This window comes from Phyllostomus hastatus, unplaced genomic scaffold (genome assembly GCF_019186645.2).
Source record: "Phyllostomus hastatus isolate PE091 unplaced genomic scaffold, TTU_PhHast_1.1 phas_contig_254, whole genome shotgun sequence".
Lineage (NCBI taxonomy): Eukaryota > Metazoa > Chordata > Mammalia > Chiroptera > Phyllostomidae > Phyllostomus > Phyllostomus hastatus.
The window spans coordinates 21879717-21895582 of NW_025333810.1; the positions used below are offsets into that span (position 1 = coordinate 21879717).

A 15866-nucleotide genomic window follows, 5' to 3' on the forward strand; every position below is an offset into this window, starting at 1 on the left:
TGCATAATGTCTGTAATCAGTTGTTTAATATATTTTGTTGAGTTTTCTACTTCTGGAGGAAGTGAAATTCCTGTCATGTTTAATTATTCATGAACAGAGTAGAATTTGCCTTGCTAGTTTTTATACTTTTTCAGCTCAGATTCCATATATATTCATCCATTGTAATGGTTTTCCTTTAGTTCTTTGAACATATTTATAATATCTGTGTTAAATTTTTGTCTGCTGAATTCACCATCTTGGGCACTTTAGGGTTGATTTTTACTGACTGCTTTTCACTTTACTACATATCACAGTGTTTTAGTGTTTGTATGTCTAATATTTCTTCATGTTGCTCATTATTAAAAAAAATTGTAAAAACTCTGGATTACTTTTTCTTTTACCAGACAGTCAAATTACTAATTAATCACATTGGACTTGTGTGGGTGTGAAATTATGCTTTGTTAGACTCTCTGGAAAGTCCAGGGTGTTTCTCAAACACCTCTTACTTATAAAGTCAATCTTCAAATTATTTCCTCCTCGCTGATATTTTAGGACTTGGTTTTAATTTGTTTTAGGGTAGGTTTAAAGTCACCTTACTTTAGGGCTTTGTCCTTGTACCCAAAGTTAGCTTTTGATCTGTGCTGAATGTACATGGTATTAAGGAGGTATTAAGGAGGCGTTAATAAGATCTCTCTACTGACATTTTCCTGACAGTGTAAAAACAATAAAGTAAAATGATGTAAACTCTAATCAAAATATTTGCAATTCTCTGTCTTAGGTAATAAGTAGTTTTGGGTAACCTGACCTCTGTGGTATGTTCTGGAAGAGCCTTTGTAGGTTGGCTGTGCTTTAGTTTGTTGGGACTGTATCCATTATCCTGCAAAAAGCTCCTTTTATTTCTAGAATGTCTTTGAAATTAGATGATGACATTTACTTTATTAAAAAAATTTTTTGGTGAATGGTATTTTATTTATTCATTTTTTGTTTACAACTAAAACTCCAGGAATTTAAAATTAACAAGCTTGACAACAAGCTTCTTAAACCAGAAAAAGTTTCAGCCTCACGTTTCACATGTTCTGTGGTGCTTTATTCAAATAAGCCTTTGTGAGCTGGGTGGCATCCAGATTCACTGGGATTCTTTTGCCCACAGTTTCTCTTGGGGAGACCAAGTAGTCCCTGATCACATGTGCACAGCTGCCAGAGTGTGGTTTCTGGGACACTTTTGCTTATGTTTTTTGTGTAGCTTTTTTAGTTGGCTTAGGCAGAATTCTCCTCTGAGAATTAGAGACAATGTGCTTCCCCCTGAACTTTTTCTGCAACCCAAGTACTTACTTACCAGACTTGGTTTTCTGGAAACATTTCAGTTGAGGAATGAGAACAAAGTCGTAATAACTTTCTGACCTCCATCAACTTCAATTTCCTTGGCTGCTGTCCTATTCAGCTCCCTCAAGCTCAGCCTTCAGACACAAATTCATCTCCTGCTCCAGGAGAGCCTAAGAGATGCTGGACTACAACTTACCTGGCTTTTTGCCACTGGGCTTCACCATCTTCATGCTATAACTGACTATGTCCTCCTTGTGGAGCACCGGCCTATGAAGAGAACGTTATTTTTACAATTTTTTCAGCAATGTATTGGATATAATGAGATATTAAGGTACTAAAAAGACAGCCAGTGAGGTTACAGTTCAGTTCATAATCCATTTCATCAACCCTGTCTCTTTAATATCACTCAACTGTATCCTGTCCTCTCCAACTTCGCTGCCATAATCTCTGTCCAGGCTTTTATAATTACTTGGTTTACTGTCACTGATCTCCAGGTATCCACATTGCAGCTATATAGAGTATAACAGCATTTTTAAAATGCAAATGCCATCCCTTGGAGGGTAAAATCCTCCTGTGCATTAAGTAGTAGAAATTATTTATAGATGAAAGAAATGAGAGAGGGAAGAAAAATATCCTTGAAAAAATAACAAAAAATCATAACAATCTAAATAGCTGGGTCTTTATTTCATGAATTATTTATTCCTAAAGTTGCAGACTTATCTTTACAGGCTATTCTTTGACTCGGTGAATTTTCCCATAATGTATGTCCCACTTCAAACCATCTTGCTCTCATTCGCTTTACTAAGTGTCTCCCTCACTGACACGTACCTAAATCTCCCATGTTGACAACTCACTTTCAGATTAATAACTTCCTAGATGGTTCACTGGGCTTTGGAGTTATCTTTCTGAAATTCTGCCTTCTGATTGTCTTCCCTCCCCTAACAGCACTCAAGTGACTGAGTACATCATTCTACCACATTCCACCTAGGTCTCCAGAATTAGGTTTTATGGAATTAAAATATATATACTAGGTCTGTCCACAAGGTATCCAGCCATGTAAGATGAAAAATAGAGACATTTATTGAAGAAGATACAAGATACAAGAAACACTGTACATAGGACAATGACACCTCTGTCCCCTTCAAGGTAAGCAACTTGGGACCTCACACAGTTCCTGCAGTTGCCATGAGTGGCCCCATCATATTTTCCTGAATTTCATGACAGTCTGAAATCTCTGCTCTTTCAAAGGTGATTTTAGTATTGGGAAAAGCCAGAAGTCACAGGGCACCCAATCTGGGCTCTATGGGGGCTGAGTCATGAGAGTGATTTGATGTTTCACAAAAGAACTCTGCATGAGACATGATGCATGTGTGGGTACATTATTGTGATGAAGCTGCCAATCACCATAGCCCATATCGGCGGCCTTCTGAATTACCCAAATAGTTTCCATGCAGGAATGTTCAAGCTTAATGCAAAATTTGATGCAGATTCATTGCTCTACTCACTCAGTCATTTTGAATGTGATGGCCACACAATACACATGCTCACCCAATGGTGTCTACCACCCCCACTGACTAGTACAGTGAAGTCATCATTGTTCACACATGTGCATTCCAGTCCACTCTCCTTGGCTGCCAACTTATATCAATATAACACAAACTGTTCTCACTATGTTAATAATGGCTGGACTTTTTCCATACAGACCATGTGTATTTCTACATAGCTTGGCCAGGGGAAAAAAACCCAACTAAGATACCAGCTATCTTTTTTGCCTACATTTACTGAACAAATATCTACTGTATGTTTAATATGTGCTTTTGTGTGTGTGTGCTTGGTATACAACAACAAACACATTAAACTAGCTTTCTATTTCCAGAGTGCTTATAGTGTTCTGGAGGATGTGGCCATTACAATAGTGAGAGAAGTTCTATCGTGAGGAAGTAGAGAGTGTCACTGTAGTGCCTCATTGAAACACCTGTCTCAGTCTACCAGGGAAGGTTTCTTGGGAGAATAATTACAGAATGAATGGTGATCAACAAGAAAGGAGTTGGGTATTTTATGAAAAAGAGGATTCAGGAAAAGTACAGACATTTGAAAATCTAGTTGGAAGAGACCTCAGAGCACCTTTATAGGTTGGATGGATGGCAATTGTTAAGAGAAGTTTCAGGAAAGGTAAGAGAGACTACTTCATGAAGGGCCTTGTGAAGGGCCACATAAAGGAGTTCGGATTTTATGCTAATGCAGTGGTTCTTAAACATTAATGTGCATTCAAACCAATTATGACTCTAATTACAAAGCATAGACTTATTCATTAGGTTTAGAGCAGAGCTTACTTTCATGCATTTCTAATATCCTGTGTGCTGATGCTGCAGGGCTGTAGAGCATACTTAAACTAGGAAGCTCCTAAGGGAACTCGTAATGATTTGAGGAATTTTAGTCAAAGCATAAAATACGATCAATATGTTGTGATCTAGAAAGATGGCTATGATATCAGAATACAAGATTAACTGGAGAGGGGCAAGATTAAATTCAAGATTTCTTAGGCTGTTTTAGTAATCCTGGTCAAATATGATGAATTTAGGCTACTAGATGGCACTAAGGATAGAGGGAACTAAGAAGATCCAAAATTATTTAGTAAATAAAAATAGAGAATTTGAAAAATAGAATGTCTTTGGAAGTGAGAGAGAAAACAGAAGAATTAACAAGATTTCAGATTCCTAGGTTCCTGGTTTGGTCAAATTTATTGCTACTCAGGGTGATAGAGATCTGTGGAAGGATTTGTAAGCAGGCAACCAATATAAAAGTGTTATTTTTCACTATAAAATTAGAAATGCCTGCCTGTTATTCCTATTTTAATATATTTTATTGATTATGCTATTAACAGTGTTCCCAAGGTTCTCCTCTTGCCTCCCTCCACCAGACATCCCCCATTCCCTCTGGCAATTCCCACCCTTAGTTCATGTCCATGGTCATGCATGTAAGTTCTTAGGCTTCTCCATTTCCTATACTGCTCTTAACATCCCCCTGTCTATTCTGTACCTACCAATTTGTGCTTCTTAATCCCTGCACCTTTCTCCCCATTCTCCTCTTTCTCAGTCCCAGCTGATAACCCTCCAAATGATCTCCACATCTATGATTCTGTTTCTGATCTGCTAGTTTGCTTAGTTTGTTTTTTAGATTCAGTTGTTGACAGCTGTGAATTTATTGCCATTTTAAAGTTCATAGTTTTTATCTTCTTTTTCTTAAATAAGTGCCTTGCCCTGACTGGCATAGCTCAGTGGATTGAATGCAGCTGCAAACCAAAGGGTCACTGGTTCGATTCCCAGTCAGGGCACATGCCTGGGTTGCAGACCAGGCCCCCAGTGAGGGCCATATGAGAGGCAACCACACATTGATGTTTCTCTCCCCCTCCTTCTCCCTTCCTTCCCCTCTCTAAAAATACATAAATGAAATCTTTAAAAAAAATAAGTGCCTTTAACATTTCATATAATAATGGTTTAGTGATGATGAACTCCTTTAGCTTTACCTTATTTGGGAAGTGCTTTATCTGCCCTTCCATTCTAAATGATAGCTTTGCTGGATAGAGTAATCTAGTTTGCAGGTCCTTGCTTTTCATCACTTTGAATACTTCTTACCAGTCCCTTCTACCCTGCAAAGTTTCTTTTGAGAAATCAGCTGACAGTCTTATCGGAACTGCTTTAGAGGTAACTATCTGCTTTTCTCTTGCTGCTTTTAAGATTTTCTCTTTATCTTTAACCTTTGGCATTTTGATTATGTGTCTGGATGTGGTCCTCATTGGGTCCATGTTGTTTGGGGCTCTGTGCTTCCTGGATTTGTATGTCTATTCCTTTACCAAATAATGGGTGTTTTCTTTCATTATTTTTTCAAATAAATTTACAATTTCTTGCTCCTTCTCTTCTTTCTCTGGCACCTCTATGATTTGAATGTTGGTACATTGGAAGTTGTCCCAGAGGCTCCTTAGCCTATCCGTGGTTTTGGGGGGGCTTCTTTTTCCTTCCTGCTGTCCTGATTGGTTGTTTTTTCTCCCTTGTGTTGCAAATCATTAATGTGATTCTCAGCTTCATCCACTCCATTGTTGGTTCCCTGTAGATTTTTCTTTATCTCACTTAGTGTAAGCTTCACTTCTGCCTGGGTCTTTTTCATACTGTTGAAGTACCCAATGAGTTCCTTGAGCATCCTAATAACCAGTGTTTTAAACTCTGTATCTGATAGATTCATTCTATTCATTGTTTAGTTCTTTTTTCTGGAGTTTTGTTCTATTCTTTCATTTGGGCCATATTTCTTTGTCTCCTCATTTTGGCAGACTCCCTATGTTTGCTTCTATATATTGGGTAGAGCTGCTTTGACTCCCTGTCTTAATAGTGTGGCCTATTGTAGAAAAGCTCACCAGTAGGTTGGATGGAGTGGAGCTTTCAGGTATCACTAGGGTAGGGCAACCCATGTGAGCCAGGTTGATGGGTCTGGTATGGCTTCTCTGTAGTTCTGTGTGGGGGAGGGCTTAAAAAGGGGACACTCCCACTGTCTGGCCTCTGGAGTTTTGTCTGGGAGGAACTTGCCCTGGTGATGAACACTTCAATTTCTTCCTGTATGCTGCTGGTGTCCTTCCAGCTGCTGCCCTGATGCTGAAGCCCAGGGGGAGTGAGTGCCTAAGTCCTGAGTCTATTGTGGGCCCTTTAGGAGAAAACTCCTGAGAATCCTGCAGTTTCTTCCACTGCCCCCACCCCCACTGATTTTTACAGCCCAAAGTTATGGGGACTTACCTTCCTGGCACTGGAACCCAGGGCTGGGTAATCTCATGTGGGGCTGGGATCCCTCACTCGGAGGTATCTGTCACAGTTTTTATCCACCATATGTGGGTGTGGGGCTGCCCATTCTGCGTCTCCACATCTCTGCCCTTCCTATTCATCTGGATTAACATGACTTCTTTAATTCCTTGGTTGTCGGACTTCCATACAGCTTTTCTGATTTTCTGATGACTCTGGGTAGTATTTGTTTTGTAGTCTAGTTGTAACCTATACCTCCATCTTGACTGGAAGTGCCTATTATTTCTAAATTCAGGTACTTAATGTGTTTGGCAGGAATATGGAATAAAAGATTGATATTTTTTTCTTCTGTGGTCCAAATAGAGATATTGTTTTTTAATTTTAGTATTTGGGACCAATCAATAAAAGTAACTCCCTGAGTTTGGTGTTATGCACCCAAGGAACCACTCCCATTTGGACAGCAGTTTGATGTTCCAGTTGGAACACAGTCAGGTTCCAAGTAGACTACTCTCGGTTGTCACTTTGCCTAGAGCAGTTCAGTGGAGTCCTTCAGTCAACAGAATAATGATTGGACTGCCAGCTGGTGTGTGAGACAATCAGATCCGGTTTCACATTCTTTCATAGGTTAAATCTGGCTAGACTGAAAGCTACCTTTGCAGCCATACATCAACAGCTGGAGATGTTTAACCATAATGGAGGATGAGGAAGAGGACTTAAAGACCAGATGAAGGCATGTCTGCAAATCAAAAACTCTTAATCGAGAGCTGGCAAAGCCAATCCCTGACCAGCTAACTCAGTCCTAAGCAGCCCATTTCTGACCAGTCTCCCTGTTTACCACATGGAAAGTTTAGCTCTACATCTGATACTAAGTGCTAGTGAGTCTGAGGACAAAGGAGTGGGGAGCAGGATTCATAGAACTTCTGGTTTTTGGTTTTGTTTTTAAGGCAGGGAAGGGAAGGAGAGAGAAAGAGAGGGAGAGAAACATTGACTGGTTGTCTGTCATATATACCCTGGCCTAGCACCAGACCCACAACCCAGGCATGTGCCCTAACTGGGAACCGAACCCAGGACCCTTCACTTTGCTGGAGGATGCCCAGTGAACTGAGCCACACTGGTCAGGGAGAACTTCTGTATTTTTTGTCTTTATTTTAATGAGTCATAAATTGTTTCACCCGCCAGAGGCCTCTTGTGTGATGCCAGCATTTGTTTTACAAGTTAACGATGGGATAGAGAATTGTAAGGCACCTAATGGCTTTCCCCAGGTCAGTGTGTCCTAGAATCCTAGCCTCCACTTCCTTCTAACATCCTTCATGTACTTGTCCAACACTCCCCCCAGGGAGGCTAAATTTTCACTAATTTTTTCCTAATTGTGGTAAATCAGATTTCAGCCTCTGGAGGCTGTAAGCTAATGCAGGTACAGCCAGGAATCTCTTAACAGTTTCTCCTAGACATTGGCCTTCTGCTCCAACTTGTTCAGTTAGGCTCCAAGTGGGTAAGGGATTATGACAAACATCTAGTTCAAAACCACTTTAATTCTCACTTTCCTAAACTCAGTAGTATTGACAATTTTTCCCCTTCTCCCCTTTATTTTTTAAGGTTAACTCTTTTTTTTTTTTAGCAACTCTTTCATGGTACAATGGGATAATTAATTGGAAGTACAACATTACTGACTAAATACCAAAACGAGCTTTTTCTAATTATCCCATCTGTGAAAATTCAGTTACCACATATGGGTCTGTCTTCCATAGATCAATTTTATGGCTATTCAAATGTTTTAATTTTGGAAAGAGGTTGTCCACAATGTAAACTTCTTACAGACTATCTAGTGATCGGATTCTTCTGCAGTTCCCATATTTCTCTTATGAAAAACTGAGTTTTAGAAAGTTTTTTGACCTGATCAGACTCTCTGGTTCTTTGACCTAGATCAGAGCCAGCTATGAGCAAAAACAGGATAAATCATTTGCTTAAGTCACAACTTTGCTCATGAGAATCACTTGGGGGCTCATTAAAAATAACATTTCTGTTTCCCCGACTGCATCCCAGAAATGGCATAATTAGAACATTCAGGAGAGAAATCCAGTGTATTGAGGTTCTCCAGAGAAACAAAACTAATAGGGTATGTAAGTGGAGGTGAAGGGGAAAGGATGTACGTATATATGTGGAAATTTATTATGAGAAATTGGCTCCTGTGACTATGGAGGCTGACGGTTCCCAATCTACCATCTGCAAGCTGGAAAACCAGGAAACCTCGTGGTGTAATTTAGTCCAAGTCTGAAGGCCTGAGAACCAGATCAGCTGATGCTGTAAATCCGAGCCTGAGGGTCACAGAAGATGAGGTGCAGCGTCTCTGCTCAATTTGTGAGGAAGGAAAAAGGGAAGGGAATTCTTCCTCCTCCAGTCTTTTGTTCTATTGAGATCCTCAATGGATTAGTGATGCCCAACCACTTCTGCAAGGGTTATCTACTGAGTCCTCTGATTCAAATGCTAATCTCATCTGGAAACAAATTTACAGGAACACCTAGAAACAATGTTTATCTCAGCACTCCATGAACCATTTTAGTTGACACATAAAATTGATCTTGACACCTAGAAATGTATCATTTTAAGTAACCTCACCAGATGAATCTTCAGTTGCACACAAAATACAGGATTACTGGTTTACATTACTGGTAGGTACAAATTTGATATCATAGTGTATAGAAGTTCATAGAAGTTTGGTAAAACATTATTCCAGATACGCACATTCTAGAAAGTAAAGGAAATTAATGTAATTATAAATTCTTGAAAAAAAATGAAAAGTTTAGACATTTAATCTCCCAAGATTCATTTGCTGCTTTATAAAGGAGACAATAGGAAGTACAACTAAAGTGTAGTAGATAAAAGAATAGCCAGTTTATTATTACACTATACGTATTTTTGTTTGTTTGTTTTGCCATTTTGGGATTTGCTATCATGGGAATTATTGGAAAACCTACCAGCAGGTGGTAGCGCTGTTTAACAAATGTACCCTCAGATCTCAAAATAAGCAGTTGTGAATAAATTATTGGCTGCAAATACAGCAACATTCGAATATGTCAGAATATTGGGTTGTGATTCAGAAAATTTGACTCCAGATGCCAGTTGTAATGCTTGTTGGCCTTATCACTTGGGAAAAATACAAGGTCCTGCAGGAGTAAATTCTGCTTGAGTGTGGCTGATAGGAAAATAACATGGGTGTAATAATTTATAGTTTTAATCGGAACATTTCACCTAAAATGTCATATGGTATGCTTGGGTGTGATATTGTTAAGTTACAGAATCACATGCTTATGATTTTGTAGTAAAAATGGGGCTTTATTTGTGCCAAACCCTATAGTTTAATCTATTTAAATAACATTGTAAGTAAAATTGGGTAATAACTGTTCCGCCTTATGTTGTTTTAAGGGTGGAAACAGGGCAGTAAACCCCGGTCTCACTCCCAGCCCCAGGCGACCACTTATGTACGGGTGCACCCTACCACTCCAGAGTCACCTTTTCTGAGTATTCCATGTGAATAGAAACAGAATGGGTTATTTAGAGGTATGTTTAATTTAGAGGTTTGTTTAATTTGTAATTCACAAATTCCCCAAATTTCCTTTTGTTGCTGATTTGTTATTATGTGCTTTGTATGATTTCAATCTTTTTAAATTTTTGGAGTAATATCTATGGCCTAAGGTACAGTGTGCTGTGGAGAATGTTCCACCTGTACTTGCAGAGAATGTGTGTGCTGCTGTGTGGTGCGTGAGGTGGTCACAAGATATTGGTTAGGTCGGATTGGTTTACAGCATCATTCAGTCCCCTGCATCCCTGCTGGTTCCCTGTCCAGTTGCTCTTTTTATTATTGAGAGTATAGAGTGAAATCTCCAATTATTATTATTGAAATCTCTATTAATCCCTTCAATTCTGTCTTTTCTTTAAAAATCATATATCTGGGGCTTATGTTGTCAAGTACCCATATATTTATGTATTTTATATTTTTCTATTGAGTTGGCCATTTTATCATTGTTGGGTATAGCTGAAAGTGTATTTTTTTCCTGATACTGGAATAGCCTTTTCAGCTTTCTTAGGGTTACTGTTTGCCAGGTGTGGCTTTCTCTGTTCTTTTACTTTCAGCTTCTTTGTGTCATTAAAACTGAAGTTCCTTATGGATCGAATATGGTTGTATCATTTGTATGTGTACATAATTTTTCCAACCTCTATTTTTAATCAGTGTTTATTAATCCATTTTCATTAATATAATTATTGATATGATGGGACTTATATCAGCTAGTTATTGTTCCTCCTTTACTGCCTTTGTTATTTTTATGTTTTTCTTTATCTTTATTTTATTTTTTCCCATTACTGTTTAGTCCCCTTATACTCCCTTCCCCCCAACAATCACTACACTGTTGTCCATGAATCCTTTTTCCTTTTTGCTCAACCCCTCCCCCTCCTCCCCTAGCACCTCCCCCAGCCCCCAGCTGTCATCTTTACTGCCTCATTTAGCTTTAGATAGATCTTATGGTATTATTTTAATTCCTTTAAAATATTTTGGAGTGATTGTTTCAATAGTTCCTAAGAGATTGCAATATATGTTTTAATTTAAAATAATCCACTTCAGATTAATGTTAATTTAATTCCAATAAAATAGACTTTGTTTTAATTTGGCTCCTTCCCCCCTCTTTATGCCATCATTGTCATATATATTATATCCTTAAATATTATTTAACTAAAGTTATAAAATAGCTTTATGATTGCTTTATGTACTTTTCTTTTATATCATTCAAGAGAAAAAAGAAAAATATTTTCATACTTTTTTAGATTTAAGTAATTACCTTTACTGGTACTCTTTATTTCTTCATGTGGATTTAAGTTATTGTGTGATGTTATTTCATTTTTGCCTGAAGGATTTTCTTTAGTATTTTTTGTAAGACAGGTTTGCTAGCAATGACTTCCCTCAGTCCTTGATTTTTTGGAAACATCTCTAGTTCTCCTTCATTTCTGAAGACTAGTTTAAGTAAACAATTCTTGATTACCTTCTTTTCTCCATCATCTAGGCCTCTGTACTGCTAGGAGGATCTGGTCTATCTCACAGGCAGTCCACAGTATTTTTCTCTTGAGCGTTAACAACTGCACAGAACACCAGCATCATAAAGTCACTCTGTCACCATGCTGGATTGAGGCAAACAAAGCCACTCTGTAGTCACCTCTGAACACAGATAAGAAAAACAAGACTTCCCAAACCACAAAAATGCTCAGTTATTGGTTAATTTGGTTAATATGAGTGACTGCTGGGCTTTACCAATTATAGGTTAGTCTTGTTTAATTCTTTGCATTTCATAGATTTTTAAGACATAATCATAAATTTCCCATACTTCATGACATTATCTAATCCCTAGCCAACCCCTACTTCCCTGAGCCCTCTTCCAAATCACCTAACACAGACCCAAATTCTATAACACCCTCTTACTAGGGTACTCCACGGTTTCTCATGTGTGTGGGCTACCCCATTCCAGCAAGTTGTTAACCACACTTTGTTTAACTATAGGTAAGTTCCTGGTCTCTTTTGCAGAAGGGCACTAACACCTAAATTAGAAAGGATAAAAGTTAGGATGGACAAAGACATACCAGTTAAATGAACCAAAACTAAATTATGGATCATAATATTAATATCAGGAAAGTTCTAAATCAAAGCAAAACCTTAGATTAGATTAATATAGGTAAATAGAACAGGATAAAATCTATATAAAGATCTAACTTGGAAGTCTGTAGATACTCAAAAAAAGACCTGGAATACGCTTCCTCTGGGTTTAAAGGTCAGCAAGCTTTTTCTGTAAAGGGCCAAAGAGATAGTATTTCCAATGTGTGCAGGCCAGGGCTCTGTGACAGCTACTGAACTTTGCAACTGTGGTGTGAAAGCACCCAGAGACCACACACAAAGGGAACTAAGGGACATGGCTGTGTTTTAAGAAAACGTTCTTTACACTGATATTCAACTTTTTATATGATTTTCATGTGGCACAAAATATTCCTTTAATATTTTTCAATAATTAGAGATGTGAACACCATTTTCAGCACCGGGGATGTCCAAACGGTAACGGGTGGAGGTGCGCGGCCCCACGTCTTCGTTGTTACGTCGCCTTCTCGAGAGGCCCTTCCTTGCTGGCCTTTTAATGATAGTACCCTCCCCCACGCCCTTATCTACTTTTTGCTCTTCTATTGTACTCACAAAAGTCAAATGATCTATTTTATTTATTTGTTTATTGTGTGGCTAGAATGTACATTCTAAAAGTCAGAATTTTGGTTTTGTATACCACTTCGGGCCAGTGCCTGCGGAAGTGCCTGGTGTATGACATGCACTTAGTAATATCTACATGATGAGTCCATTGGAGCCTATGGGAAGAATCACACAGCAGCAGATGGCAATAGCCACATGGGTAAAGAGGGCTAGAGATATTTCAGCGTCTCCAGTTTGAGAACACACACGGGAGACAACTTTCCCTTGCAGTTGTGAGAACACTCAGAAAACATCTTGGGGAAGCCAAGGGCAAGGGCAGGAGAGCTAACAGATCACCTTATACTCAATAGTCTCAGGTACTGGAAGAGACTGTTAAAACTAGGGTAGTCGACCGGAAAACCCAGTTTAGAGTAAATTTGTTTTTCCTTAATATCTAGCTGGTAAAAATGTATAAGGGAGTATTACATCAGCTACAAATAGAAACTACAGTTTTAATGTCTGAGTTGTTGTGCCAGTAATTTCTTGACCCTGTTTTTAATAATTTTTAAAAGCTTCAAGAAAGGTAGAAAGAGTACGGTAGTAGTGTTTGCCTTGCAGGAGAACTGGGGGTGTGTCTGAGAGGAAAACTTACTTTCATTCGGATTGTTCAGATATCATTTAAAGGGGAGGCTCCAGAACTTCTGTATGTGAAAGTCTTAGGACGCTGATCTGTTTTGAAGATGTACATGCAGGAGGCTTCTGCTGGATCTGTGTTTCCCTAGCAAACACATTTTCATGGCTTAGAGCATTGGCTCTGGAGGTGTGATGGGGGCCTAATGCCACCTCAAACCATGTTTGGGGGTAGATATAACCACTTGCAAGTTTTCTTTAATTTCCTAAAAAAAAAAACCCAACTTTTCAAAGTATAACAATCTTTTAATATAAATGTGGGGAACATTGCCTGCTGTAGAATGAGGAGGCACAGTGGGGAGGGTGGCACCCTGAGGAGGTTACCGCCACAGAAAAGCACAGCAGCCATTCAGTGGTTGTGAAATAATTCTGTAATTGTGAAATAGCCATTCAGCCATTAAAGAACATTCAGCATGTGACCTGATCTCGCCTACCTTCAGTTTATTAAGAGAAGACAGACATCTGGATTTGTATATAAGATAATTCTAATTTGTAAATGTCAATCATTAATTCAAGATATTTTTAAATGCTATATAGCTCTTATAAAGTACCATGTTGTAATTCCTCTTCCGACTTCCAGCTTGATGGGACCTCTGGACAAGAGAGCTGATCAAGTTATTTTCTTTCACGTGGTTGTAGAGCTGCAGCGCAGCACAAAGTTTATAGTGTCTGGGGGTGTCTGTCCCATTGTGCCCATAAACTGTCATTGCTAAGGAGGAGCAGCGGAAACGTGGGGTTGGACGTGGCCTTGCGTATGTATGTGTTTCTAGAGTCTTGAATTCTTCATATCTAGATCAATAGATTTAGGTTAGTATAGATGTAGGTATATTTATTTCTTGAGGTCATCCTCCTTGGCAATGGTCTGTTAGCAAGATGGGGAAAATCATTGTAGATACTCTGTGAAACAAAAATACTGATACTCAAAAAAACAGTTAAGGAGATCAATGTAATTAAAATGGTGTCACTGAAACCATGCTTCTACAAACTTTCAAAAACTTGCAAAGGGAATAAATCTCCTTCACAGCATGTTTTCTATGAGAATAAATTTCAAGGACTAAACTATTTATATTCCAAGAAACACTTAAAATATAGCCCTTCTATAACCTAGAGCCCACCTGCCTGTGGTCTCTTCTCCCAGAGAACAAGATTTGGCTGTAAGGAACATTTTCACCATTCTTGGAACTTAATGTAACTATTGAGCCAAGTCACTGACAAAGGAGAAGAAAGAATACAGGAGCTGTGGGTGCCATGTGGGATACTCCTGGGCATCGTACAAACAGGGGGCTGTATTTAAATTTGAAAAGACTCTGAGACATATTTTTTCTCCTGACCTGATAAGAAATTTTCCTGTTCCTTTTAAGGGATGCTTGATCAGGCTCAGCAAGAGTGACCCCACGCAGACCCAAATAGGGCCCTTGGGCGGTTGACTGAATTTCACAGGCCGTTCATCCATCCCTTCCTCCTACCTCTGATGCATGATTTTCCTCAGTAACTGCATTTCTGGAGGCTCAGAAAAGTTTTCCATTTTCACTATGTGTCTATAGTTCCTAGATCTATGTCAGTCTTGGATAGCACATTTCCCTACTTATAACTGTTAGGGTGGTTGGTGACGCAAGCTGTGAAAGAATTCACAGAGAGCAGAGTTTTCATTTTACTTCCCAAGTGAGAAGGGCTAGGTGCAGAGATGCGAGCCAGCACTGAGGAGTGGAGGCTTTGAGCTTTTATGAGGTGATTGGTGTGGTCGTAGAGCAGGATGTTTCGGTTGGTCTCATATAGGCTGTAGCTTGTTTCAGTATGATCTTTGGGTGCAGGGTCCAGTCTTTGCAGTCTGGTGCATCCTGTTTCATAAGGTCTAGGAGCCCCTGCACCTTCAGGGTGCTTCCAGTAATTTTCCAGTCGTGAGCATAGAGGCTCGTAAAACAAGACTCAGCCCTGCTTTATGGGGTACAGCTAGTTCTGGCAAAGAGGGCCTGACAAGGGGGCTTTTATCCTGTTACTAACTTGTACGTAGTAGCTCAGCTTAATGCATATGTGGATGTAAAAATAAGTTTCCACTTACTTTATAGGCGTTTCTCACTTAGCAGTAAGTCAAGACAATGTCCTAAATTCTTAACATTTTAAAGGTTTTTAAGTATGTTTCTTTCTAATATTAAAGCACTAAGTAAGCACTCATCTTTTGGCAAAAAAATAAAAAATAAAAATAAAATTGAGGGCTCATCTCATGATGTTTCCATATAAAAATATTAAAAGAATCAAAATACATATTATTCTTGCTTTATTGCAGCCTGCAGGCTCGAACAGCACACTCATGGGCTAGTCGTTTAAGAAGACAGAGGTGTCCGGACCTCCATCTGTGAGCTGTCTTTGTGGTTGGTTTCTGACCTACTTTGAGCCACTGTGCTAGCTCACTGCAGATTTTTCAGATTCTGCCCTTCCACAATCCGGGCATGAAGGGAAAAGGTAAATCTTGTCATTACCAACCACTTAATCATATTCCCCATGCATGCTATTGCTTTCCGCAAGCAAATGAAGTCTAATTTCAGACTTTCAAGCATTGCTTTGTCCCTATGTTTACATAAGAGGTCAAGAAAGATAACTTTTTTAATGAATTCAGTTCCTTTCCCCCTTATATCCAATCCAAAGCTGCCTCTCCTATGAAACCATGTTTTCTAGTCCCTCACTGGGAAATTTTTTTAAGTTTTAGTTTCAAGAAAGATTTCAGTTGGTAGCCTGGGTTCAGTTCGGGTGCTGGGTTCATCAGCCCCATACATCTCTCTCCTGCCTGTCTAACTGGCCTGTCTGCCCAGCTCATCTGATGCCTCTCTCTTCCCAAGAATACTCACCTCAGAAACATGGTTTATCTCCACTGCACTCTA

The 15866-nt window shown here is 39.1% G+C and overlaps 1 pseudogene; it reads right to left on the minus strand.

Annotated features, from left to right (window-relative positions):
• Positions 1-970: 970 nt before the first annotated feature.
• On the minus strand, positions 971-14515 carry LOC123818072 (annotated as a pseudogene).
• Between the last annotated feature and the right edge of the window lie 1351 nt (positions 14516-15866).